Raw genomic sequence first — 27515 nt, forward strand, 5'->3', positions numbered from 1 at the left:
AACAGAATATGACTACAACCATTTCCCTACAAAAATAATGGAGATTCACCACGAATTTCCCAAATCTGGGCATTTTCTAGAATTCTAGAAAAGTTGGTATTTTTAGCAAACTTCCTCCAGAGCCCCCTTCGTATCTCCTTAACCATTATGAATTTTATAAAACAGCCTGAGGCTTACTCAATTTCCTATGCTGGGAGGAAAACCCATGTTTTAGAATTATGAGATTCACTATGATCGACGTGAAAATCTAGGTGTAAATATGCAGTCTGGAAACTGGTACAAATTCAGTGTTGTAGCATTAATTATTCTCTAAATATAAATTTGTATGACCTGGGTGTGTCTTGGCTTATGTCGAAGTGTTCAAATGACATTTTTATCATAAACCTATTTCAGATTCTTCCATAAATGTGGCAATGTGTGAAAGCCCCAAATTGGTGGCAACATGCTGTAAAACTTGCATTGGTGCAGGCACGCTGTAAGAAATGAATTTGTGTGGGAATCTGTTGCACAGTGTAGGCAGGTAAGTGTAGGTTCAAAACATGATCAAATCAACTTCAACCTGTAACATACAAACCTTTATTAAACTTCAAAACAAAAGAAGTAACAAATACTTGCAACAATAATCATTTAATCCAATAGTAGCATGAGAGGGTTTGAGTGAAAATGAGACAAAAATGAGGTGAAACAATACCTACCCTCAACAGAGTTCAAATGATAGGAGAAGACTAGTTTAAAGAAAAAATCCATAGTGAACAAACTAGTGAAACAACAAAGACAAAAAATTGAAGAACATGATGGAAGAGATGTAAGTGTGGAGAGAAATGGGGGAGGAGAAGGAGAAGGCCTGTTATATACATTTTTGGGCACTACAACCTTAATCATACATGTCCATAAACCAAGGGCTCCTAAATCCCTAAAAGTTTTGCTTCACACCCTAAAGGAACAAGGTCAGCTGATTACATCATCTCCCAGAAGTTCTCCACAAAAAATTGCTCAGAACTAGTCAAAGCTAGACCATACAGATTTCCCAGTGCAGAGGGTGCGATGCATCTCACCTACCCAATGTAAAGGGTGTGATGCATACTAGAAATCTCTTCTGTAGGGTGCGATGGGCCAGAGTAGACAAATGACAGAGACTGTTTGCAAGGTGGATCATCATGGAATCTTCCAGAAACTTCTCCTATGACACTTGCCTCTCTGAATTCGCCCAGGGATGAGTGAGAGATCATCAATCTCGAAGTGGAATCAAGAACTATCAGAGAGAAGACACTAATCAAAACCCCAGAAGCTGACTCACCCCCTTGCAATCATCTATATATGGATCGCTCATCCCAGAGATCCAGAGGCTGGAATTTTGTATCTTGTAAGGAAGTGTTGTTGGTTTCTTGGTGGAATATCATAGTGTTGGGTGATCTAAGCTTTTCATGAGGTGAAGAAGGGCTTTCATGTTGGGAGGATGACACAGGGTTAGAACAATTAGTTTTAATCCTCTTTGCTATTCTTGATATTAATAAAGCTATTCAAGTTTTCCTCCACATTCTTTTATGTTTGATTATATATGCATTTGTGTGGTCAATATATATCTGGTCCTATGTTGTTTATGATTGTAGATCTATGTTCTTCGATAGTATTATGCTGCTTTGATTCCACAGGTGCTCTTTGAAGCTGGGTAGATGAAGGAAGAGCGGCAAGGATCTGTTAGAAAGGAGGGGAACCAAGAAAGGAACCAAGCACAAGACTGAGGTTGGTGTCCTTTGTTCCCCTTTTATCTACTTCTCATAAAGGAAAATGAAAGTAGTTTTAGTTTGTTTGTTTCTAGGATAGCTACCAGTCTTAATGGGACTAGCAACTCCGAGTGGACACTAGATTTCCTGATAACAAAATGATGACTCCATTAGGGAGCGAATAGATTGTTTTCTTGTCTATATCTTTTTGCTTTAAAAACTTACAGATGGAGCCTAAAGTTAAGCCAGCTAGCCTTCGAACTGCATTTGCTATGCAAGTGCAAAGTAGATCAATGCTGCTTTAGTCTATCTCCAGGTTTTGTTTATAAATTGAACAATTGATTTGCAAACATCCTAATTGCCCTAGTGGTGGCTCTAGTAACCTCATTAGATCAGCCCGTGTGATTTGTATTTACTGATTATCACTTGCTTGGCCTAAATCCCTGAATTGAGCTGCAAACTGTGATCAAAAGCCAAGTGAAGTCTCGTCCTGGTACCATCGCACCCTCTCTTCAAGGAAATCAGTATGCATCACACCTCCCATGTACAGTAGGTGGGATGCATACTGGATTCCCTGTGTAACAAGTGCGATGATCAGAAAAGGCTAATTTTTCCTCTAGGTTTTGGTTTTTCTTCACTCTTTTCAGCTCTATTATGGAGTTTTGCTGTCTATGATCAGTATACCACTGTGGAAAACCCTTTCCTTTCCATCATTCTGCCTCCATTTTGAAAAGAACTGTGAATGTTTTTATGTAATGTGCGCCATTTTCAGTTCTCTTTTACAAAGAAGTAGCGTAATCGAACTGTCGTTTCTTGATTTGTAAGTGTCGCAAGTGTCGTTTTCAGCCATAGAAAAGAATCCTATTGTTCTTGATAGTCCATTATACTGTTACTATTGTATTTGATTTGAATTAGTGATTTTTCACATGTCGAAAGAAGTTCTCAATTCAAAATCGCAAAGTGTCGTCGTTATCTTCCTTTTGTTTTTGAAGAGAAATTTGTTAGTATTGTCACTTTGAAAAGATAATTCATATTTGTACTTATCATTCTTCTTGTCATTCACACATTAAGAAAGTTGAAAACAAATACATGCATGTGCATTTGCATTTAGACTGCTTGTTGGTTTGATTTAGGACCGTGCATCTAGTGTGTGCTCTCTGCTCTATGTTGAAAGAATATCATCTCTCTTTCTTTAGTAGCTAGGATTTTCATTGCAAAAAGAAGATTAAACGATTGTTTATCATCTTAGATTGAATTTTAGGAATTGTATATCGACATCACGTGGTGAACCTGAAAGGCAAATTTCTTAAGAAATATCAACTGTAAAATAAATTCAATGAACATAAAAATGCTTTGGAACCTGTTAGAGTCGGTCTAGTAGCCCTCCATCAGCGATCAAAACTCTTTGCATTTACATAAGTAGGTGTCTCATCAGTGTCATTTCATTGCATTACATTAGGCATGCTATAACCCTGATGGAGGAGCTGGTGTCTTTATTCCCCTCTTGGCACTGCTGGATCAAGTTGTTTCAGTCTATAAATTTTTTCAAGGTTCCTTGTCTTGTCAAAGTCCTAGGTCTAGGGTTTAGGTCCAATTTGTCTTTGAGGTCATGTCTTTAAAGGTCAATAAATGCCCAGCAGGCTAGAGGGATGACTATCAAAGTTTTTCTTCAAAGATTTCATCTTGTACAGCTAATTTTAACCTTGGATTTAGAAACCTTGTTTTTAAAGACAAGGTCTTTTTTCTCATTTTTGTAAAAAATTGTAAAAATTCAAAAGTTTTCAAAGACATCATGCAGCCCTGGTCCCCTTTGCCAAGATTCCAAAGAAGCTTTCCCTACAAAAATTTTCAAGACAAAGCATCAGTTCAAACAATTTCAGGACAAAAGGAAACCATAAAGTCAGCAACATTTAAATTTTAAAAAAGTGTCAAGTTAAAAACATTAGAAAGAGGGTTTGAGGAGAAATTAATTTAAATCAAGCCTATAAAGCCCCTATCTCCTTCTATTTGATCATCATTTGCCTCAAAGCAATAGTGAAGAGCGATTTGGGCGATTTGGAGAGAAATTGAGCAAAATTGGCAAGCTGAGCCCGCGCGCGACCTGTCAACACTTTCGCGCGACTTGTTGAGCCGGCGCAACCTATCAGGGGGGTTCACCCAGTTGAAAAATTACACTGGCGCGACCTATTGAGCGCGCGCGACCTATCAGCACCTGCGCGCGACCTGTTGGAAATTCATCTACAAAAACCGCCAGTAAACTCCCAAACGACCCCAAAATTCTTCAAGATTGCAGGTAGGCCTCTGATCATCAAGGTATTTTACTTGATAAAGAAAAATGAGCATGGGAAAGGTGTTTTAATGTTGTCAAATTGAAATGAGAGGTTCATGTATATTTGCTTTAAAAATGTCAAAATGCTTGTAGAACTATGGTTTGTTTTGTTGTTTCAAGGTCATCCTTGTCACCCCAATTTTTCCCCACTTCTCTTTACCACCTCCTATATCATTTCTACCTAATCTCCCTACCAAAATATCAAAAGCCCCTAAAACCCTATCCCTATTCCTAAAAATCAAGAATCAAACCCTAAACCCTACTTCCGATAACATCCTTGCAAATGGAATTGTATGATGATATGTATGTCATGATTCTTCCCCTTAACTCCCTATTTCCCTATTTCATATATTTTTCCCAATTTCCCTTCAAAGTCTCCCTTCCCTAACATTTCCCTTGTGCTATTTGTCCCCTTGAAACAACATTACAAACAGGGAAAAACAGCAGGTCATTTGAGCAGAAGCAGCAGTACATTTCAGCCACTTTGCTCCTGAAACCATGTCAGAAACTGAAACCGACTATGAGCAAAGTGATGACCATGAGTCAACACCAGAAATTGAGATAGAAAGGAGGCCTCACAGGGGTGGTAAGAGTGGACACCATAAGAGGGAGGAGCCCACCTCTTTGACTGATTTGCAGGCTTGTCCACTTGCGGTCACATGTTTCCGCTATCTCTCATGTTATGAATTTTGCGAGAGGATTTCTCAAATTCAGCATCATAGGGAATTGGCTCGCTTGTTTGTTTTGCATTTGCATAATGGGCATGTAAACCTTGCAGGGGTGGATTTTATATTGTCATCTGAAAGTATTGCTCAAGCAACAGGAATACCAAATGTGGGAGAAGAGTGGAACAAACGCAAAGTGTTGGACAGGTTTCGGTATGAGCCCTTCGTTAAACCTGCCTACATGAGGTCCATAACTGGTATGTTTCCTTTCAGATTTTTGAGGGATGAGTATGCTCCCTTGATGAGGCTCATCATGCTCTATTTCACCTGTGAGGGCAGGTTTGCATATGTGTATTCGTACCATATTCGCTTGTTGATGCATTTCACACGAGTACGAATGATGAACATACCATGGTTCATGTGCTGGGATATTGAGAGGATGGTGCCCTTGGTGTAGAGAAGGAGCCCAGCACAGCAACATAGGAGCATTTATCATTATGGTTTGATCCAGCTTGTGGTCATGCATCAGTTGGCTCAGCAGGGTATCCCATGGGAGAATTTTATCTCTCAGGATTTTTTCACTGCATCAGCATCATCTTCCCCTGAGGTTGTTCATGAGGAGGGAGGGCCTTCACAACAGCATGATAGTCCTGAGACTAGACATGTCAGCTCTCCTCCATTGGTCACTTATCAGAGAGGCCACAGAGCCTTATTTGCATCAGCTAGGCGAGTATTATCTCCACACCAGGTGGAAGGGGTCTCGCCTTCTTCATCAGCACCACGAGTGTTATCTCCACACCAGGTGGAAGGGGCCTCATCGCCGACAGCAGCACAGGTATCAGAGAGGGGCTAACAGCCTAGGATTGATGAGGGGCCATCAGGTGTTCCAGACATAGAGATTGTTGACCTTGATATCAGTTCTCCTAGTCTAGAGTCAAAGGAGATCATTCATCACCTAAGAGCTGAAAATGATTCATTGCAGCGAAGATTGGAAGGAGCACAATGGACGATCACATATTTAGAGCAGTGCAACAAGCAATTGGAGGATGAGCACACTCTTGATGAGTTGCGGAGGATTCATGAGGACCGCAACTTGGCTCGAAAGAGACCCGGTGATTTGGTACATGTTGAGCGAGAGGCTATTCTTCTCCGGGTCAATGCTCATTTGGAGAGGCTGCTGGCTAAGGCCAACAAAGATAAGGACCTGCTCCGAAATATGAAAAACCACTATTGGGCCCGAATGCACGTATGCAAGGCGAAAATGAAGGTGATTCAAGGGCGGTTGGCCAAGGCACTAAAACGACGAAAAAAGGCCTGATCCCCTCCACATCTTGGCTGAGGCTTCCTTGAAGGAGCATGATATTAAATGACCTCACTACAGCACAAATTTCAAAAAAAAATTGAGCATTTTTGGTCACTTATGAATTTTTGGGCAAAAAACAGGTTTTTCTCCGGCACGCGACCTATTCGATGGGCAACTTCATTTTGGGAAAACTCAGTATTTCTGGATTTTTCATGCAAAGATACACCTGCTCAGCAATTACCAAGAGATTTCATCAAGTTTTGAGCCTCCAGAAGGTCAAAAAACATGCAAAAATTGACTTTCTGCCACCTTTTTGATAAACAGGGAGCAGTCCTGGGAGATTGCAATTTTGGAGGGGCAAATGGCCACCAAATTCAGAAATTCCACTTGGGTTGGAAAGTAGATATCCAGACCTTTCCAAGAAGCCCACGTTTGCCTCATTTGGACACCTGGAAGTGCCTCAAATGGAGCTCCAACGAAGCGCGACCTATCAGGATTAGGGCGCGACCTATCAGACAATTTTCATAATTTTTGACCTACAGCTTAGGAATTCGCCCAGCTTTGACCAGTTTTGACTTTTGATGGGATTTTTCACCCTCTTTGATGTAATTAATGTATTTTCATGTTGACATGACACTTATTTACCTATTCTAGAAGATTCATTCATGTAATAGCAAACATTTAATGAATGAATTGGTTTCCTAGCTTATAGAGGCAAGTTGTTTTGACTGCCTAGATTATAGTGCTCAGTTTAGAATTGGTTGAAACAGCTCCTAGAAGGATGAGCTCGACCCCTAGAGGCTAGGGAATGGGTTGGAATGGTATATATTATGTATTTTCTCAATCATTTTCATGGTTGGAGAGGTTGGACTCTTGAGGGAGAAAGCTCTATTGTATTATTCATTGTATCTCTGCAATTTTGACAAAGGAAGAAAGACCAGGGTTTTGTAGTCCTTTTTGGGATTCATGTGGTTACATGTATTGATGGTGTGTTTCTCTTTGTACTTGTAAGTGTGTTATGTGAAATCATCCTCTTTCTTTTTCTTCTGAAATTAGGCAAATGAAGTGTTAAAGTAGAAGTCATGATTTCCATGCTCTGCTTTTAAATTTGCTTAATATCAATGTTTTCATCTGTTTAAGGAGAACTCAAGGTGATTGCTTGCTCTCCTTAGCTCCTCAACAGTCATTCCTACCCATTCACTTAATTTAAAGGCATCAATACAGTCTCCTACCTTGCCCCAAAGAACCCCCTGCAAAAACTGTGTCCAATCCCCGCACCCAAAATTGCCTTTCCCCAATTTTCCACCAAAATCCAAAAATCCCAAAACAAACCCTTTTTATCAGTTTACTAGCCTAAAATCAGTGTTTCCTTATGGTTATCTCGCCCATTGAAGATCTTTACCGAGATAGACCGGAGAGAGCCCTCTCCTGCCCCATAGGGCTAGCTACGAGGCTAAGTGGTTTGATGTTGCCTTGGAGTTTACCTTTCTTAGCCTGAGGTGAAATTTCAAGCGCTAACATATTGGCGACCATACTGGGGAGAAAAAATTGTTTTTTTATTGATGTGTTTGTTTCATAAGTCTTAGACGGAGCCTGAAGTTATGCCAGGTAGCCTTCGAAACGCTTTTGCTTTGCATAAGCAGAAGTAGATAAACGCTGCTTCAGTCAATCTCCGTGAGCTTGTGAATACAGCACTTCATTCGCATTTTACCCCAGTACATGTATCAAGTTCAGATCTGATTGTTGATAGTGGACAACGATCAGACACTGACAAGGCTGAAATCATTCACTGGTGACTCCTTCACTGAAAACTCCAGAGATCAATGCTTCATGGTGACTTCACTGCAGAGAGATCAGTAGCTATGAGATTTTCAAGATGGACCGAATCACAAGAAGATATGCTCCCTTGAGCCGAGATCACATTCCACGTTTTCCGAATAAAATTCCGAAGGTAGATTGGTCAAGGAATTTGCCTACATTTAATGATGATGGTAAGAAGGATGCTGCTTTACATCTAGTTATATTTCATATGCATATTCGCAAGTTGAAGGTGGATTTTCCTGAAGATTGCTTGATGAAGATATTCCTAGCCACTCTGGAAGGTGAAGCCCAATCTTGGTATGAAAATTTGCCGCCTGCTTGTATTTACTGTTTAAAGGATTTTCATGCTATGTTCATTGAAAGATATATGGACTCTTATCCATCATTAAATTTAGTTCAAGACTGTTGCAAGCATGCTTATAGTTTTATTGAAAGCCTTGAGAAATATTATGAAGATGATAATTTTATGGATGGTGAGATCATGGAGGCTCTGTATGAGAATCCATTTCAGCAGCACACAAAAATCTTAGAGGATACTTGTCAAGATCAGCAGGCTGAAGATGGTCATATAGTGGAAGATGATGAAAGAGGAGATCTTGTTTCAGATCTGCCCACAGAAGAAGACCAGATTGCAGAATGTGATAATGTTAGGACAACTACTTCAGAACAACATTTAGATTATGATGACCAGGAATATCTTGTGCTGAAGCCCATCAAAGAGAGCTCTACTGTTGATATCATAAACAGAGTTTTGGATTCAGATGTTCATGAACAGCAAGGTGAGATCTTTGTGCTAGTAAGTGATGAATCTCCTTTCAATAATTCAGTAATAAATGATAGTTTGAGTGCCCTATCATATGAAGATAATTATTGTTTAAGCAGAAGAGAACAAAAGGCATTGTCTCCTTTGTCTGAAGAGGAGATAGATCAGCTTTTGAAAGGTCTTTTTACAGCCCAAGCTACAGCAGATTTGCAATGCACACATAGTCAGGAAAGTGTTGGGGAAACTTCTTCTTCTGTTGAGGAAGATGATTGTCTTGTAGATCAGCAAACAGATAATGTTTTCCTTCAAAAAGATGATAATTTGGCTGTGATATCATATGAAGATGACCTACCATATTGTCAGACTACAGAAGATCATAGCATACAGGATTACATTTCAGATTCTTCCTCATATGTCTCATGTTTTGAAATGTTATTTCAAGAGGAGATCTGCTCATCTACTTGTTCAGAATTTTTTGAGGACCAGGAACATACTCTTTCTGAAGAACATGATGAAGGCAGATCAGAATTTGAAGCAAAAGACACCTTGTTCTTTCAGCAGGATGTGGCAGTGGCAAAACTTCATGTTTTTCAAGATCCAATGGCAGCCCTGTTGCAATCAACAGTGCAGGTGATTATTGCAGTATTCAGTGATGAAGGAGAATATGGTCAACTATGTTTTTGGATGCCCAGTGATAGGTTTGTATTGTTGACCAGAAGATCTAATCAGGAGAATCAATCAAGAAGGCATCTTCTTGATTGGTTGCATTGGCATTTTGATATAGTTTGATGTATATTGTCTTGTAAGAAACACAGGTGGTTGTCATCATGATTTCAAATCTTGATGGACTGTTGCCCTTCAATAATCTTTGTAAGTTCTTGTTTTAGTTAAGTCAGTCATGAGTCATTTGTTTTTGGTCTGTTGAGTGAGTTTTTCAAGTTATTTCAGTTTGCCATCGAGTCGGTTTGAGTCAAGTTCCAGTTAAGTTTCAGTCAGCTTTCAGTCAAGTTTTCATTCAATAAATGTGTCAAAGTTTTGTGTCAAAGGTGGAAATAATGACTCCATCGCCCAATGATCGAAAGGCACTGGTCTACTCTCCCAGAGGTCTAAGGTTCTTGGTACCTCCAAGGAGCTACCATCCCCATTGGAGCCAATGTTAGAGTCGGTCTAGTAGCCCTCCATCAGCGATCAAAACTCTTTGCATTTACATAAGTAGGTGTCTCATCAGTGTCATTTCATAGCATTCCATTAGGCATGCTATAACCCTGATGGAGGAGCTGGTGTCTTTATTCCCCTCTTGGCACTGCTGGATCAAGTTGTTTCAGTCTATAAATTTTTTCAAGGTTCCTTGTCTTGTCAAAGTCCTAGGTCTAGGGTTTAGGTCCAATTTGTCTTTGAGGTCATGTCTTTAAAGGTCAATAAATGCCCAGCAGGCCAGAGGGATGACTATCAAAGTTTTTCTTCAAAGATTTCTTCAAAGATTTCATCTTGTACAGCTAATTTTAACCTTGGATTTAGAAACCCTATTTTTAAAGACAAGGTCTTTTTTCTCATTTTTGTAAAAAATTGTAAAAATTCAAAAGTTTTCAAAGACAGCATGCAGCCCTGGTCCCCTTTTCCAAGATTCCTCAGAAGCTTTCCCTACAAAAATTTTCAAGACAAAGCATCAGTTCAAACAATTTCAGGACAAAAGGAAACCATAAAGTCAGCAGCATTTAAATTTTAAAAAAGTGTCAAGTTAAAAACATTAGAAAGAGGGTTTGAGGAGAAATTAATTTAAATCAAGCCTATAAAGCCCCTCTCTCCTTCTATTTGATCATCATTTGCCTCAAAGCAATAGTGAAGAGCGATTTGGGCGATTTGGAGAGAAATTGAGCAAAATTGGCAAGTTGAGCCCGCGCGACCTGTCAACACTTGCGCGCGACCTGTTGAGCCGGCGCGACCTATCAGGGGGGTTCATCCAGTTGAAAAATTACACTGGCGCGACCTATTGAGCGCGCGCGACCTATCAGCACCTGCGCGCGACCTGTTGGGAATTCATCTACAAAAACCGCCAGTAAACTCCCAAACGACCCCAAAATTCTTCAAGATTGCAGGTAGGCCTCTGATCATCAAAGTATTTTACTTGATAAAGAAAAATGAGCATGGGAAAGGTGTTTTAATGTCGTCAAATTGAAATGAGAGGTTCATGTATATTTGCTTTAAAAATGTCAAAATGCTTGTAGAACTATGGTTTGTTTTGTTGTTTCAAGGTCATCCTTGTCACCCCACTTTTTCCCCACTTCTCTTTACCACCTCCTATATCATTTCTACCTAATCTCCCTACAAAAATATCAAAATCCCCTAAAACCCTATCCCTATTCCTAAAAATCAAGAATCAAACCCTAAATCCTACTTCCTATAACATCCTTGCAAATGGAATTGTATGATGATATGTATGTCATGATTCTTCCCCTTAACTCCCTATTTCCCTATTTCATATATTTTCCCAATTTCCCTTCAAAGTCTCCCTTCCCTAACATTTCCCTTGTGCTATTTGTCCCCTTGAAACAGCATTACAAACAGGGAGAAACAGCAGGTCATTTGAGCAGAAGCAGCAGTACATTTCAGCCACTTTGCTCCTGAAACCATGTCAGAAACCGAAACCGACTATGAGAAAAGTGATGACCATGAGTCAACACCATAAATTGAGATAGAAAGGAGGCATCACAGGGGTGGTAAGAGTGGACACCATAAGAGGGAGGAGCCCACCTCTTTGACCGATTTGCAGGCTTGTCCACTTGCGGTCACATGTTTCCGCTATCTCTCATGTTATGAATTTTGCGAGAGGATTTCTCAAATTCAGCATCATAGGGAATTGGCTCGCTTGTTTGTTTTTCATTTGCATAATGGGCATGTAAACCTTGCAGGGGTGGATTTTATATTGTCATCTGAAAGTATTGCTCAAGCAACAGGAATACCAAATGTGGGAGAAGAGTGGAACAAATGCAAAGTGTTGGACAGGTTTCGGTATGAGCCCTTCGTTAAACCTGCCTACATGAGGTCCATAACTGGTATGTTTCCTTTTAGATTTTTGAGGGATGAGTATGCTCCCTTGATGAGGCTCATCATGCTCTATTTCACCTGTGAGGGCAGGTTTGCATATGTGTATTCGTACCATATTCGCTTGTTGATGCATTTCACACGGGTACGAATGATGAACATACCATGGTTCATGTGCCGGGATATTGAGAGGATGGTGCCCTTGGTGCAGAGAAGGAGCCCAGCACAGCAACATAGGAGCATTTATCATTATGGTTTGATCCAGCTTGTGGTCATGCATCAGTTGGCTCAGCAGGGTATCCCATGGGAGAATTTTATCTCTCGGGATGTTTTCACTGCATCAGCATCATCTTCCCCTGAGGTTGTTCATGAGGAGGGAGGGCCTTCACAGCAGCATGATAGTCCTGAGACCAGACATGTCAGCTCTCCTCCATTGGTCACTTATCAGAGAGGCCACAGAGCCTTATTTGCATCAGCTAGGCGAGTATTATCTCCACACCAGGTGGAAGGGGTCTCGCCTTCTTCATCAGCACCACGAGTGTTATCTCCACACCAGGTGGAAGGGGCCTCATTGCCGACAGCAGCACAGGTATCGGAGAGGGGCCAACAACCCAGGATTGATGAGGGGCCATCAGGTGTTCCAGACATAGAGATTGTTGACCTTGATATCAGTTCTCCTAGTCTAGAGTCAAAGGAGATCATTCAGCACCTAAGAGCTGAAAATGATTCATTGCAGCGAAGATTGGAAGGAGCACAATGGACGATCACATATTTAGAGCAGTGCAACAAGCAATTGGAGGATGAGCACACTCTTGATGAGTTGCGGAGGATTCATGAGGACCGCAACTTGGCTCGAAAGAGACCCGGTGATTTGGTACCCGTTGAGCGAGAGGCTATTCTTCTCCGGGTCAATGCTCATTTGGAGAGGCTGCTGGCTAAGGCCAACAAAGATAAGGACCTGCTCTGAAATATGAAAAACCACTATTGGGCCCGAATGCACGTATGCAAGGCGAAAACGAAGGTGATTCAAGGGCGGTTGGCCAAGGCACTAAAACGACGAAAAAGGCCCGATCCCCTCCACATCTTGGCTGAGGCTTCCTTGAAGGAGCATGATATTAAATGACCTCACTACAGCAAAAATTTCAAAAAAATTTGAGCATTTTTGGTCACTTATGAATTTTTGGACAAAAAACAGGTTTTTCTCCTTGATAGGTCGCGCGCCGCGCGCGACCTATTCGACGGGCAACTTCATTTTGGGAAAACTCAGTATTTCTGGATTTTTCATGCAAAGATACACCTGCTCAAAAATTACCAAGAGATTTCATCAAGTTTTGAGCCTCCAGAAGGTCAAAAAACATGCAAAAATTGACTTTCTGCCACCTTTTTGACAAACAGGGAGCAGTCTTGGGAGATTGCATTTTGGAGGGGCAAATGGCCACCAAATTCCGAAATTCTACTTGGGTTGGAAAGTAGACATCCAGACCTTTCCAACAAGCCTACTTTTGCCTCATTTGGACACCTAGAAGTGCCTCAAACGGAGCTCCAAAGAAGCGTGACCTATCAGGCAATTTTCATAATTTTTGACCTACAGCTCAGGAATTCGCCCAGCTTTGACCAGTTTTGACTTGTGATGGGATTTTTCACCCTCTTTGATGTAATTAATGTATTTTCATGTTGACATGACACTTATTTACCTATTCTAGAAGATTCATTCATGTAATAGCAAACATTTAATGAATGAATTGGTTTCCTAGCTTATAGAGGCAAGTTGTTTTGACTGCCTAGATTATAGTGCTCAGTTTAGAATTGGTTGAAACAGCTCCTAGAAGGATGAGCTCGACCCCTAGAGGCTAGGGAATGGGTTGGCATGGTCTATATTATGTATTTTCTCAATCATTTTCATGGTTGGAGAGGTTGGACTCTTGAGGGAGAAAGCTCTATTGTATTATTCATTGTATCTCTGCAATTTTGGCAAAGGAAGAAAGACCACGGTTTTGCAGTCCTTTTTGGGATTCCTGTGGTTACATGTATTGATGGTGTGTTTCTCTTTGTACTTGTAAGTGTGTTATGTGAAATCATCCTCTTTCTTTTTCTTCTGAAATTAGGCAAATGAAGTGTTAAAGTAGAATTCATGATTTCCATGCTCTGCTTTTAAATTTGCTTAATATCAATGTTTTCATCTGTTTAAGGAGAACTCAAGGTGATTGCTTGCTCTCCTTAGCTCCTCACCGGTCATTCCTACCCATTCACTTAATTTAAAGGCATCAATACAGTCTCCTACCTTGCCCCAAAGAACCCCCTGCAAAAATTGTGTCCAATCCCCGCACCCAAAATTACCTTTCCCCAATTTTCCACCAAAATCCAAAAATCCCAAAACAAACCCTTTTTATCAGTTTACTAGCCTAAAATTAGTGTTTCCTTTTGGTTATCTCGCCCATTGAAGATCTTTACCTAGATAGACCAGAGAGAGCCCTCTCCTGCCCCGTAGGGCTAGCTACGAGGCTAAGTGGTTTGATGTTGCCTTGGAGTTTACCTTTCTCAGCCTGAGGTGAAATTTCAAGCGCTAACAGAACCTAATGCACAACATCTAGAAGTCTAGGCTAGAGACATATTCCGGCGTTGTAAAGCCTGGTAACTATCGTTTTCATTGTTGGTTGGGTGACTCCTCCTCTTTGAGACGACAAGTGCCAGTATGGACTAGTGCTCCCATGTACCGTCGAGTATATATTGGGAGACCACAATAGGCTATATCCTTTATCCATAGGAAGCCGTGTCTGCTGCCCTATCGATCGCAGTGCACTAAACATAGCATTCGGGAAGATTGACTGTCGTACTGTAAAAAGTATTCTGCAGTTTTTCGATTGGTTTGATAACCCCTCTGTCTAGATTTCCAGAGTATTCTCTTTCATTCCTTTTCAGACTCCTTAAAGGAAAAGGTCCATCTGAGCACTTGTCACTTCAGGCTCATTAAAAATTGAAGGCGACTAGGGTCATCTTTTGATTTTTCTCGACTCTTAAAAATTGAAAAAACAAGTTGTGCCAAAGCGTCTAAAATTAATTTAATTCGAAATCATTTTCCCCCTTTATTTTTAGTTGATCGAGTAATCCACAATCATGGAAGAAAGTCAATAAAAACCCCGTCATTCGCGGAGACTTACGAGTCAACCGTCTTTGTCTCCAGGAAAAAAACTATTCCAGACAAAGCGAACTCATTTAACCAGTTCAAAGTCCCCTGGTCTGGTTGGAACAAGTGTTCCGACACCCTCGGAGACTCCGGTTACTCCAAACGTTTCTGGTATCCCTGCACTTGCAGAAGAAGTTCTGCAGCCGCAAAGGAACATTACAACTGATCCTAGTCTGACAGTGAACATTTCTATTCCTGAACAGGCTCCATCTACAGTTAATTTGGAAGGTATTGTTCCCCAAACATCTGTCACTACAGAACCTATATCTTCTTCAGCACCGGAAATATTTTACGGACCTGACGGTCTACCTCTTCCACCTGGATTGATTTCCATAGAAGAGATTGTGGAGGATCCTCCATCTAGTGCTCCATCGCAATTCGGAGCTGGGATCACCCTATATCCTTCTTCATTAGAAGTTAGTCTCCCACAATCGGAAGTTCCTGAAGAATCACTAAGGAATATTTTGGATAGACTAAATATGTCTGAGCAACTGTTGACATCTAGGATTGTATCATCTAACACAGCAGCAACAGAACTTCTTGCTGCTACTCCGACAATATTCGTCGCCATACCATCTATCCCAACTAGCTCTCAATCGCTGGATGGAGCCCATCCAGGGGCTATTTCGACAGTATGTTCTATTCCCGTTTGTTCGTCCGGAATAATATCTGCAATCTCTTATGTTGAGTCTCAGCAAATTGATCCTTCGCAATGTCAATTTGGGCAGTCCAGTCCTCAAAGGCAAATCATTCCCTTAAGCACTGGATTACCGCCGTATGGGGGGCAATATGCCCTTTCATTGTCTCCTAAGGGAGAACAAACATACGAGAGTTCACAACAAAATTTAGGTTATGCTGGAATTACATCTAGCAATTGGGTGCCAATACTGCCTCAACAACCAAGAATTGTATACTCAATGCAACAAAGTCTGCCTATGTCAAATATCCCCACTACACCGGCTACTGTGACGGTGTCTCAAGTACAAGCATTGCCTGTTGTGTGCCAACCTCAGTTATCTTAGGTTACAATCCAACAGCCCCTTGTCTCTACAACGCTACCACAATCATCAATTAGTGGCCCCTTAACTCGAGTGACCTAGGCTCAAACGGGTACCATTACCCCTCATCTTGGTCAAACAGCCAGTATTGGACAACAACAAATGGTCTCACAATCATGGCTAGTGCAATACCAACAACTGCAATTCCAACAAGTTTACCAAGGATTTGACCACCAAATCTTTGCAAGTAATGGGCAGCCGTACATTCAAAACGGTCAAAATCAACCATTTCATAATGGTTTTGCCCATCAACCTTACCAAATTTATTAGTATCAAACATTATGCTGGTATGCAAAGACCCACTACTTAGGCAATCCAATCTTATCCTGGGTATGCTTCGCCGAACCTGAATCAACAGTTGCCCTTCGTGGTAACTTTAGAGTTACTAGATCTAAATTGGCAAACAAACGATCCAATCGCTTATGCCCCTTGGTGGCCAGCGATTCTTCATAAAATTTCGTCAGATATTCCTAAATTTAATGGAAATCCGGGTGAAGACCTGTCGAATCATGTGATGACCTTTCATCTGTGGTGTTCATCTAACACTCTAAATGATGATTCAATTACGCTTCACCTTTTTTAGCGAACGTTAATTGGTCTAGCAGCAAAATGGTATATCGAATTGCCTAGAGCTTCATTTGATAACTTCAGTACCCTAGCCACAACCTTTTTAACCCATTTTCAATTACCCATAAGGTACGAAATGGGAATAGAGCTTCTTACCAATTTCAAGCAAACGATGGCCACTCACATATCCGATCATATTCATGACTAGCGACGTCATCATAGAATGGTAAAAACATATGTTCCTGATCAGCTGTTGGCTGAATGGTTTATTAAGTCATTGTTACCTTCAATTATAGAAGATGTGGCAAAGGGAGGAGTCGTCACTGAAGACCAAGTCATTGCTCGTGCGCAATATTTAGATTTGATCTATACTCAGTCTGGCACCCTCTATGATAAAATCCCTGATGCTCCTAGACCAGAATTTTCCATTCCTCCCTCTCCTAAATCAAACAAAGACTCTCATGCTGGGGGCGGTGTGATAGGAACGACCAGCACGAAAACCTTAAAGGCTAAGTCGAAGAAGGCCCGTACAGTTTCAGGTCAAAATTCAAATGAAGAACTTCTCGCCTCGGAAGTAAATGTCGTATCGACTCACAAAGGCAAAGAAGCCAAGCAACCAGGATGCAAGAAGAAAAAGAAAGGGAAGAAGAAGAAACAGGAGGGGTCGTCCCCTGAAAAATCTTCTGCAAACCCTTCTGGAGATAGGAAACCAAATCATCCATGCCTTATATGTGATGAGGATCATTGGACAAGAGAGTGTCCATATAAAGCTGAGCTTAGAAAATTCTTCAAGAATTCAAAAACCTCGACGGTATTCACTGATCCGTTTCCAAATCCAGGAACAAATCTAGTCACTAGTGACAATGATTCCCTGTCCCAAGTGCTAATGTTGTCGGTTTCGAAGCAGCAAAATGATGCTTTGATATCGACAAGGAATAAAGATTACGGGAATCCATAGCTGTCGGACAACAAGGCTAATGATCAACCTAGTAGTTCGACAACAACTCCGACCGAAGTTGTGCCACCCATCATTCTAGATCTAACGATAAATCCGCCAAAGGGAGTAGTACATAACTCGACATTTAATCCTCACGCCCGAGCAGCACAGCATTACAATATAGTGGAGGATCTGGCCCAATCACCATCCGCTATGTCGACACTTGAGGTACTACAAAATTTCCCCTCCCAAAAGCAAGCTTTATTATTGGCGATAGGTGGGATTGAACCAACATATTCCAATCTTGTCTCATTTAATCACAAAGGATATGACCCTGAGTTACTAGCTCAACTAGCTTTCCTTATTCAAGTGAAAGCCCTCAACAAAACTGTTCATCGAACAATTATTGATGAGGGGGCATCTACATGTATTATTTCGATGAGTTGCTGGAAAACTTTAGGATCTCCACCCTTGTCGCGATCTTCGACGACATTAAAAGCATTTGATGGACAAACATGAATCCCATATGGGATTTTATGTAACTTGCAAGTCCAACTGGGGGGCAAAAAGGTAGAAATTGATGTGGAAGTGATCGATGGAAACCTCGATTGCAACATCCTACTGGGAAGGACCTGGATATATGCTATGGCTGCCATTGTGTTGACCTACTTCAGGAATATTGCATTTCCCTTCCATGGAGGTATTACAATCGTCTACCAACAAACATTTCTCCCCAACAGTTCACAAGTTACGGGAAGCATTTTGATGATCCATGAAAGCCCTCATTCGCTTCAAAATATCGGAGTAGGGCTACTAAAAGACCCTATATTAATGGCGACTTTTTCCCTACCACCTCCAATCAATCTGGCGGAAGTGGCAACAGTGGGAACCTTCAATATGATATCTTCTATTCAAAAGATCTCTGAAAACGATATTAACATGGATCATCCGTAGGTACTGCCTACAAGCCCAATGGAAATATTGTAGCAATCAATGTTTTCGGCATGGGAGGTAAACCCAAATCAATGCTCATCAAGTGTTTGGATAGATAGGTCTAAGGAATATGGTATTGTTTTAGATCCTTGGTCACAAGTACATTCTACAAACGAAGGAATTGTTTAGTCAATGGTGATTGACGGGGCACCATGGGAAGATTACCACCATCGTTCCCATCTTCTGGATTACAAGGAAGATACTCCTAGTGACCTTCATCATCCCTTAGTTCTTTATTTTTCTATTAAATACTGTAAACACAGTGGATTCCGAGCGAAACTTGTCCAATATTGAAGAGATTATCGCCATAAATATCTCGACCAAAACAGATGTTGTAGAGAATATTCATGTCAGAAAATCTTGTTCTCCTTCAGAATGGGAAATATATAACACTCTTTTTTGCTAGTTCAGAGATGTCTTTGCTTGGTCGTATGATGAAATGCTATGCATTGACTCAAGCATAGTTGAACATGAAATTAAGATGTATCCAGATGTCAAACTGGTACGACAACGGCTATGGTAGGTGCACCCCAAGAAAGCTGCTGCCATCAAGGCAGAATTTGAAAAACTTCTCCATGCTAGTTTTATTTACCCAGTTCCTCTAACCGATTGGGTATCAAATATTGTTCCTATAATGAAAAAAGAAGGAACAATTAGAGTGTGCGTTGATTATAGGGATGTAAATCAAGCTTATCCGAAAGACAACTACCCTACACCCTTCATTGACCACATAATTGATGAATGTGCCAGATGTGAAATCTTTTCATTTATGGATGGATTTTCCAGGTATAATCAAATAAACATCCTCCGACAAGACCAGTCAAAGACTGCATTTATTTGTCCGTGGGGCACATTTGCATATCGCAAGTTACCCTTTGGTTTAAAGAACGTAGGGGCAACATTTCAAAGGGTGATGAATTATGCCTTCCATGACATCAAAAACATCGTTCAACCATATCTTGACAATCTTCCGGCTCATTTTGCAAAAGCGGATCGATCATCCGCAGCATTTGAGAGCGATATTTCTATGTTGCCGACACCACAAGATATGACTCAATCCAATGTGTGTTCTATGTTAGTTCTAGTCGTTTACTTGGCTTTGTGGTCTCAAAGGACGGGATTCATCTTGACCCATGTAAGGTTTAGGCAATCATTAATTTGCCTCCACCTTCAAATTTGCTTCAGATTCAGAAACTCCAAGGGAAAGCAAAGTTTCTGAGGAGGTTCATTCTAAATTACACCGAACTTGCTAAAGGTTATACTCTTCTATTGAAAAAAGAAGTACCCTTCGTTTGGGATCAGGTCACGCAAGCTTCCTTTGATGCTTTAAAGGAATCCCTAATAAAAGAATCATTAATATACGTTCCTCATTATCAAAAAGAGTTTAACCTGTATCTGGTTGCAGCGGAGACAACCATCGCAATGGTTTTAGTTCAAGAAGACAATGGAATTGAACATCCTATATATTATTTGAGTAGAAACCTAAATGATACAGAAAGCAAGTACTCCTACATTGAAAAGCTAGCTCTCACAATTGTTCAAGCGATACAGAGATTTCGACACTACGTCCTCTTTCGAAAAACTACCATTTTGTCAGATTGCAACCCCATGACTTATACATTGTTGCAACAGTTGCTGGGGGAAAAATATTCAAAATGGATAGAAATTCTACAAGAGTTTGATCTGGAATTTATAAAATCCAAATCGAAGAAATCCCTACTTTTCGTGGAGTTACTATGTGATCTCCCATCGTCATCCAACAATGCAACCTCAGAAGAAGTGATCGTGGACGAATCTTTGTTTCTGATATCTTCAAGCAATCCATGGTATGGAGACATAATAATTTATCTCCAAACCCAAACTTATAGGTCTAATACCTCGCGCGCGGAACAAAGACGAATTCAATACCAAGAAAAAGGCTACATGATCGTCGGTGAGACACTTTACCGTCCTGGTATCGATACAGTTCTGCAGAGGTGCCTCACCCACGAGAAGGCCAAAAAAGCCCTGAATGATTTTCATTCAGGTGCGTGTGGGGGGCATCAATCCTGTTACGCTACGACGCAAAATATTTTACGGGAAGGATACTTCTGGCCAACAATGTTCAAAGATTGCATAACCACAGTCAGAAGTTGCCATGCCTATCAAATCTTTGATCGCAAAACTAGAATACCACCCACACTTCTACAACCAGTAGTTGCTGTTGGGCCATTCGCCAAATGGGGCATAGATTTCATGACATGTAACCCCACCTCGGCCAGGGGGCATGGGTATATCATAGTCACAATAGACTATTTTACCAAATGGGCTGAGGCGATGCCTACATTGAACAACAGTGGTGAAATGGCTGCCCTATTCCTTTTCAGTCATGTAGTCTCTAGATTCGGCATTCCACAGGCCATAGTCACAAATCATGGATTGCATTTTCACAATCACATGATGGTTGAGTTGGCTACCAAATTAGGCCTATCCCATGACAGCTCTACTCCGTATTATTCGCAGGCTAATAGACAAGTTGAGGCAATCAACAAGGTCCTGAAGCGGATGCTGCAAAGGATGATTGGAGTCCATAAAAGGAGTTGGCACCTGATCCTGTACGCAGCCTTGTGGGCATACCGGATGTCGGTGAGGAATGCAACTAGGTTTACACCCTTTCAACTGGTGTATGGCCTGGAAGCAATCTTACCAATTCAGTGTGAAATCTCATCCCTCAAACTCGCGTTCGACCTTCTCCCTGGAACTTTAGAAGAGGAGGCTCATTTCTTGGAACTAATCCAATTGGATGAAACCGGTCGTGACTCTGCTTTGGCTAATGAAGCCCATAAGAAATGAGTCAAGGCGCAGTTCGACAAGAATGTCAAATCCCGTGTCTTCTCAGAAGGTGACCTGGTCTTACTTTACGACCAGGAGTCTGATAAATTGGGAGCAGGAAAATTCAAGTCCTTATGGATGGGCCGCTATATTGTTAAGCATGTATTAGCAAAAGGAGCCTACGAGTTAGTGGATTATGATGGGATTCCACTGGCGCAACCTGACATTGGGTTGTACCTTAAGCGTTACTACGCTTGACTCAAGATAGTAACCCCTATGCTTTTGTTACATTTTTGTTTTCGCTAAGGGTAATTGTTTTGGTTAAGTGATCTACTTTTACATTGGTTGCAGATGTCGGACCTATTGGAATCATTTTTTGGATATGCCGACAGAGTGAGTCGTATTTTGCAGAACCTATCTTCTGTGGCCTGGGCCATCTTCGATCCAAGCAGTGAGTTAGTGAGTTTCAGAGGGGTATGTATTGGTCGGTCAATGAACAATATTGCTGAATACAGTGCGTTGATAGAGCTCCTCTCTGATGCCATCACATGTGGCATACGCCGACTTGTCGTCAGGCTAGACTCACAACTCGTCATCCTATAGCTCACCGGTATCTACTCCGTACGGAATCCAGCTATCTATCGCATGTTCCTAAGGGTCAAGATTTTGGAAATGCAGTTTGATTCTATTCAATATTAACATATTTCTAGAAACTTAGACACATTAACGGACTCATTAGCAAATTATGTGTTAGATAGACATTTGCAACATTTATAAAAGAAGCATTTCATCAATATTTGCATCAAGATCATGTAACTTAACCAAAATAAAGCTCCGAAAATCAAAAATATATATATAACTGTTTATGGTTTATACATAATGTTCTGTAACCAAGACAAAATCGGTCAAATGACCCAAAACTCAAAATTATAGGGGGCACCCTAGTCTAATGATGCTGGTGATAACAAGTCACCGCCTGTGCAATCATCTGTAAAAGCCTAGTCCATTGACTCGGCACGCTAGTAGTATGTCGTTGCAACCTCAGAGGCAGCTCATTGGTCCTCACATCCGGAATACCAAGAGTGAGACCCTCAACTTGATCCTACAATGCTGAAAGTGTCTCAGCCACATCAAGGTCGCGAAGGATAGCCCTCCCCATAGCCTCTCCTACTGGAACGGCAGCTGGTTCTCTTAGACGTAATGCTGGCCGAACTGATCCAATATCTACATGAGCACGTGAGTTTTGATTAGTCTTGATAGAATAAAGCACGTTAACATCATAAAAAATGATAAACAAAGATATGGTCAGAGAATTTACCGATAGCACCTCACTGCTCACCAGCCGGCAGCACCAAATCCGAGTCACCCCAGAAATCCATACCAGCATATTGACACTCGGAAAAAACCATCTCCTGATGCTTGAACCACTCGAAGAAGGTATCAGAGAAGGAATCTTGGGACTGACCAGCATGTCGGGCCATGAGGTCGACCCATCTCTGCATCTGTGGCTCAATCGGTGGAGGTAAACTAAGTGAGATGTACTGCGGCTGCATCAATGGGATCTTTTCCAAGAAGAAAGCTGTCAAAATCGAAACATAGCCGAAATTCTTGGATTTTCCACTTTTTACCTTGGTCAGTTGTTATTTCATCACAGGGAGTGTTGTGTCACACCAGTTGAACTCCTTTGGTTCAAGGCATTCCAAGGCGTACTGCATATAGGACTTGTTAGCCACGTGAAGGGCTACACTACCAACTAGTGTAGCAAAAGTGAATAGAATGGTCCTCAAAGACTGGTCAATGACATCTTGGATGTTGATCTTTCCGTCTCTACTCTGCTAAGATCCCTCTCTACAATACCTGTGAATATAATCTTTCACAGATTCGCCCCCACGGGCGGAACCTGATAATGAAAGAGGGGCACCACGCCTCGATAAACCAGTCAAAAAATAGATGTCCACGACAGTCAAGGGGATGGATTTTCCTCTGATCTAAAACACCTGGTTGGTGGGATCCCATACATTGAGAAAATATTGCAACAAGTTGATTTGTTGCCTCATGTTAGAGATGCGGAAAAACTTGAGCAGGCCACAGTTCCGCAGTGCAGTGACTGTACCCGGATCATGTAAAGCAACCATGTCCTCTCCTTCATGCTCATGTTCTTGCCATGTAACAACCATTTTTCTCCAATGAATCTCTGCAAAACAAGCAAGAGAAGAGTCAGGGTCCTGATTTGGCAAAAAAGAGGCAAAAATTCCATGAGAAAATAGTGCAAAAGTTTCCCTTCTCGCGCCCATCACACCCTAGGAGTGTACTGGGTGAGATGCATACTGACTAGCCAATGGCTAGGCTAGTATGCATCGTACCTTTCAATATAGGAAGGGTGCGATGGAGCCAGGGTGAATTTTTCAAACCCCGGCGGCTTAGAAAAATAGGGAAACATGCTCAGAATTCAAAAAGGAAGGAATGCAACTGAAGAGCTCAGGTTTAGCTCCTACCTGGTCCAGATGGCACCAAGAATCGTCCACAGAATTTACCAAAATTAGCTAGTGAAAATCAAAGGGGAAAAGCACCTCGAGAGCTCCAAAAAACCAAAGTTCAAATGAAATGGTAAAATGAGGGGTAAAAACCACTTTTAAATTAATTTTTACGTAATTTGAGTAAAGTATTAATGTTTTAACTCATTTTTCAAGCATGTATTGTTTATTTCTAATCGATTTGATGAAGCAATTGAACAGGTAGTACAACCATTGAAGGAACAATGTGGTTAACAGTGAAATCAAATAATCAATGACCATTATGACGAGCAATTTTTATGTCTATTTCAAGCTCGTTAAAAATTAAACCTAAGAAATGAGCGAATCTTTTCCCTGAAGTTTAAGCTCATTAAAAAATGAACCAATTTCCAGTAAATAACCATTGTGAATTCATTATCATCAGCTTTTGAGCCCTGGTCGTGTTCTCATCATCACCTCGACTCTGTTTTAGCCAATCATTCACCTCCATTGGATTGTTTACCCCTTTTTGAAGAACAACTGAAAAGAGTGATCCTATTAGCCATCCTTGTGACACTGCCATGATTGGAAAATTCCAAACCTTACCTGGAATCAGCTGCTACCCGAAATTATCACTCGTTCCTCAAAAAACGAGTCTCCCTTAAGCTTTTTTCACCTGATTCGTAAAATATGAAAAGATTGCCAAGAAATTGGCCTCTCTAGCTCGTTAAAGCTACCATAAGTGTTATCCCTCCTCTAGATTTTAATCTTTTTGGACCTGAGGGATTATTACACAAAAAGATCAAGCGCTTGTTTTTTTCAGCTCGTTAAAGTTACCGAAATTCATCCCTTTCGTATTATTTTATACTTTTTCGGACTTAATGGATTACATGACGAAAAAGGATTATTGGAGTTTCCTTTACATCCCTTTCAGACTCTCTAAAATTGAAAAGGACCGAGTTATCTTTGTCGTTAAACTTGTTAAAACCAATAGTGACAAAGAGTTTCACTGTCGCTAGGCTCGTTAAAACATAGCGACGGGTTTGCCCGAAGGGAAAATTATAGAACAAGCATATGTTATCCTCCTCAAGCTTGATAAAAATAAAGAGGTACTGGTCAGCAATGACTGGGAAAAATTGGGAAGAAAACTTGAAGAAACTTTATTTGTAGCAAGTCGCTCTTGAACATGACAATTTCACTTCACATCCGAGTCGGGTTGGGTTATTCCGTTTACCGGTCATATCACCATTGGTCCATCACACCATCCATATTTGGGGTTAACGTTACCAATCCATGTCAGTGTCACCGGTATGTTCAAGAGAAGTCACTCAGAGAATTCACCTGTGTCTCATCCACTGCAATACACTCATGCTCCATTCTTTCATGACCGCTACCCTGAACACTGTATCAACATATCATTTTCACCTCCAAAATCATTTACTCCGTTCCATGTCATAGATGTGGGATTCATTAAGGCCCTCCTACGACAGGTCACTTCTTGTCGACATCAGCTCATTATCCAAGAAGTCGACTTAGGAACAACCCTTTCAGTACTTTGAAGCTTGCATGACTCAATGGCAAGTTTCTCAGTTCCGGCGATAGGTTTACATCAATGGCCTTCAACCGAAAGATTTTTCTTGGTGTTTGATGCCAAGTCCCTTTTTCACACCACGCGAATTGTACTGTAGTACCTTGAGGGTCATCATCATTATTGGTGATTCCTCTCGCGCCTGTTAACAACTTACATCATTGGCTGGTAATCAGGTAATGTCTTTCCATGTTCGACTCTAGAACATCTTTCACATGGATCCACTTGTACTCTGAGTGAAGATTGGACGCGTTTGAAGACCCCAGATCTAGTTTCATCCATTCGGGCTATGATGTATTCAGGAAAATAAAGACATCAAATGTACATCATTGCTGCACAGATGATCATCCGAATCAAAGGATGATGGCTCTATCAGAATCATCAGTCTGCCAAATAGACGGTTGTTTGTCTTATGTACATGAAAATGAATTTATAAAGCTGAGCATGGGAATTCATGCCTTAGCTAGATCATGAAAATATTATGAAGATAATGTATTGTTTTTTATCTTATTACAGGTCACCTTCCAATTCGAAAAAACTTCGGATCCTCATGATAAAGCATTTCACCCGACATCAAAAGAATAACAACCTCATGCTTTAGGGGGCAATTTTTATAGACATTTTTGGGCACTACAACCCCAATCATACGTGTCCATAGACCTAGTGCTCCTAAATCCCTAAAAGTGTTGCTTCACACCCTAAAGGAACAAGGTCAGCTGATTACATCATCTCCTAAAAGTTCTCCACAGGAAATTTCTCAGAACTAGTCAAAGCTGGACCATACAGACTGCCTAGTGCACAGGATGCGATGCATCTCACCTGCCCAGTGTAAAGAGAGCGATGCATACTGGAAAGCCCTTCTTGAGGGTGCGATGGGCGAGAGTATACAAATGGTAGAGATAGTTTGCAAGGTGGATTTTCATGGAATCTTCCAGAAACTTCTCCTGTGACACTTGCCTCTCTGAATTCTCCTAGGGACGAGTAAGATATCATCAATCTCCAAGTGGAATCAAGAACTATCAGAGAGAAGAAACTAATAAAAATCCTAGAAGCTGACTCACCCCCTTGCAATCATCTATATAGGGATCCCTCATCCCAGAGATCCAGAGGCTGGAATTTTGTATCTTGTAAGGAAGTGCTATTGGTTTCTTGGTGGAATATCATAGTGTTGGGTGATCTAAGATTTTCATGAGGTGAAGAAGGGCTTTCATGCTGGGAGGATGACGCTGGGTTAGAACAATTGCTTGTAATCCTCTTTGCTATTCTTGATATTAATAAAGCTATTCAAGTTTTCCTCCACATTCTTGTATGTTTGATTATATATGCATTTGTGTGGTCAATATATATCTGGTCCTATGTTGTTTATGATTGTAGATATATGTTCTTCGCTAGTATTATGCTGCTTTGATTCCATAGGTGCTCTTTGAAGCTGGGTAGACGAAGGAAAAGCAGCAAGGATCTGTCAGAAAGGAAAGGAACCAAGAAAGGAACCAAGCGCAAGACTGAGGTTGGTGTCCTTTGTTCCCCTCTTATCTACTTCTCATAAAGGAAAACGAAAGCAGTTTTAGTTTGTTTGTTTCTAAGATAGCTACCAGTCTTAGTGGGACTAGCAGCTCCGAGTGGACACTAGATTTCCTGATAACAAGGCCAAGTCAAAGTGCAGCCTCTATGAGAAGGATAGATGTTTCCTCCATTAACTCAAGGTAGAGGGCCTGTACCATATCCTATGTAGCTCATGTGTCCTTGTGAATCATTACCACATGTACTACTCCTATTATCTAGATGATTGCGATAGCTACGCTTAGGGTCTCTTGAAATGATCTGCATGTCCTCACAGCATCCATGTCAATTTCCAGCACATGGTGATCGCAACTCTCCCAATGGCAGTGCCCATGAGAGATCCCTTCTTTTGTATGCACTGCTAGAACCCTAATTCATATGTTATGCCCTTTGTGCTTCTAAACAACCACATACAAGGCGTAGACAAGGCCCCCTTAACAAGAAGCTCAAGGGCATCTATGCTCACCCCGTTAACTCGTAGTCACATTTATCTTCACTAAAGTGGTCTTAATCGTCGCTAGAATTTCATTCGCTTCGATGCACAATGTCGTAGCAACTGCATGTGCTGAGGCCCAGAAGAGGGCCATGGGAGCCACTTAATTGAGGAAGGAGGCTAAAGAGGGCATCCATAGAGAGCTCAATGTAGCCACATGTTATAGATCTATTTGGGCACATTAA

The 27515-nt window shown here is 41.1% G+C and overlaps 1 pseudogene; it reads left to right on the top strand.

The window, feature by feature from the left end:
• The first annotated feature begins 259 nt into the window (after nucleotides 1–259).
• On the top strand, nucleotides 260–27515 carry LOC149260174 (uncharacterized; annotated as a pseudogene).

Source organism: Pinus tabuliformis, chromosome 6 (genome assembly GCF_031772625.1).
Source record: "Pinus tabuliformis cultivar Carrire ecotype Pingquan chromosome 6, CPIR1, whole genome shotgun sequence".
NCBI lineage: Eukaryota > Viridiplantae > Streptophyta > Pinopsida > Pinales > Pinaceae > Pinus > Pinus tabuliformis.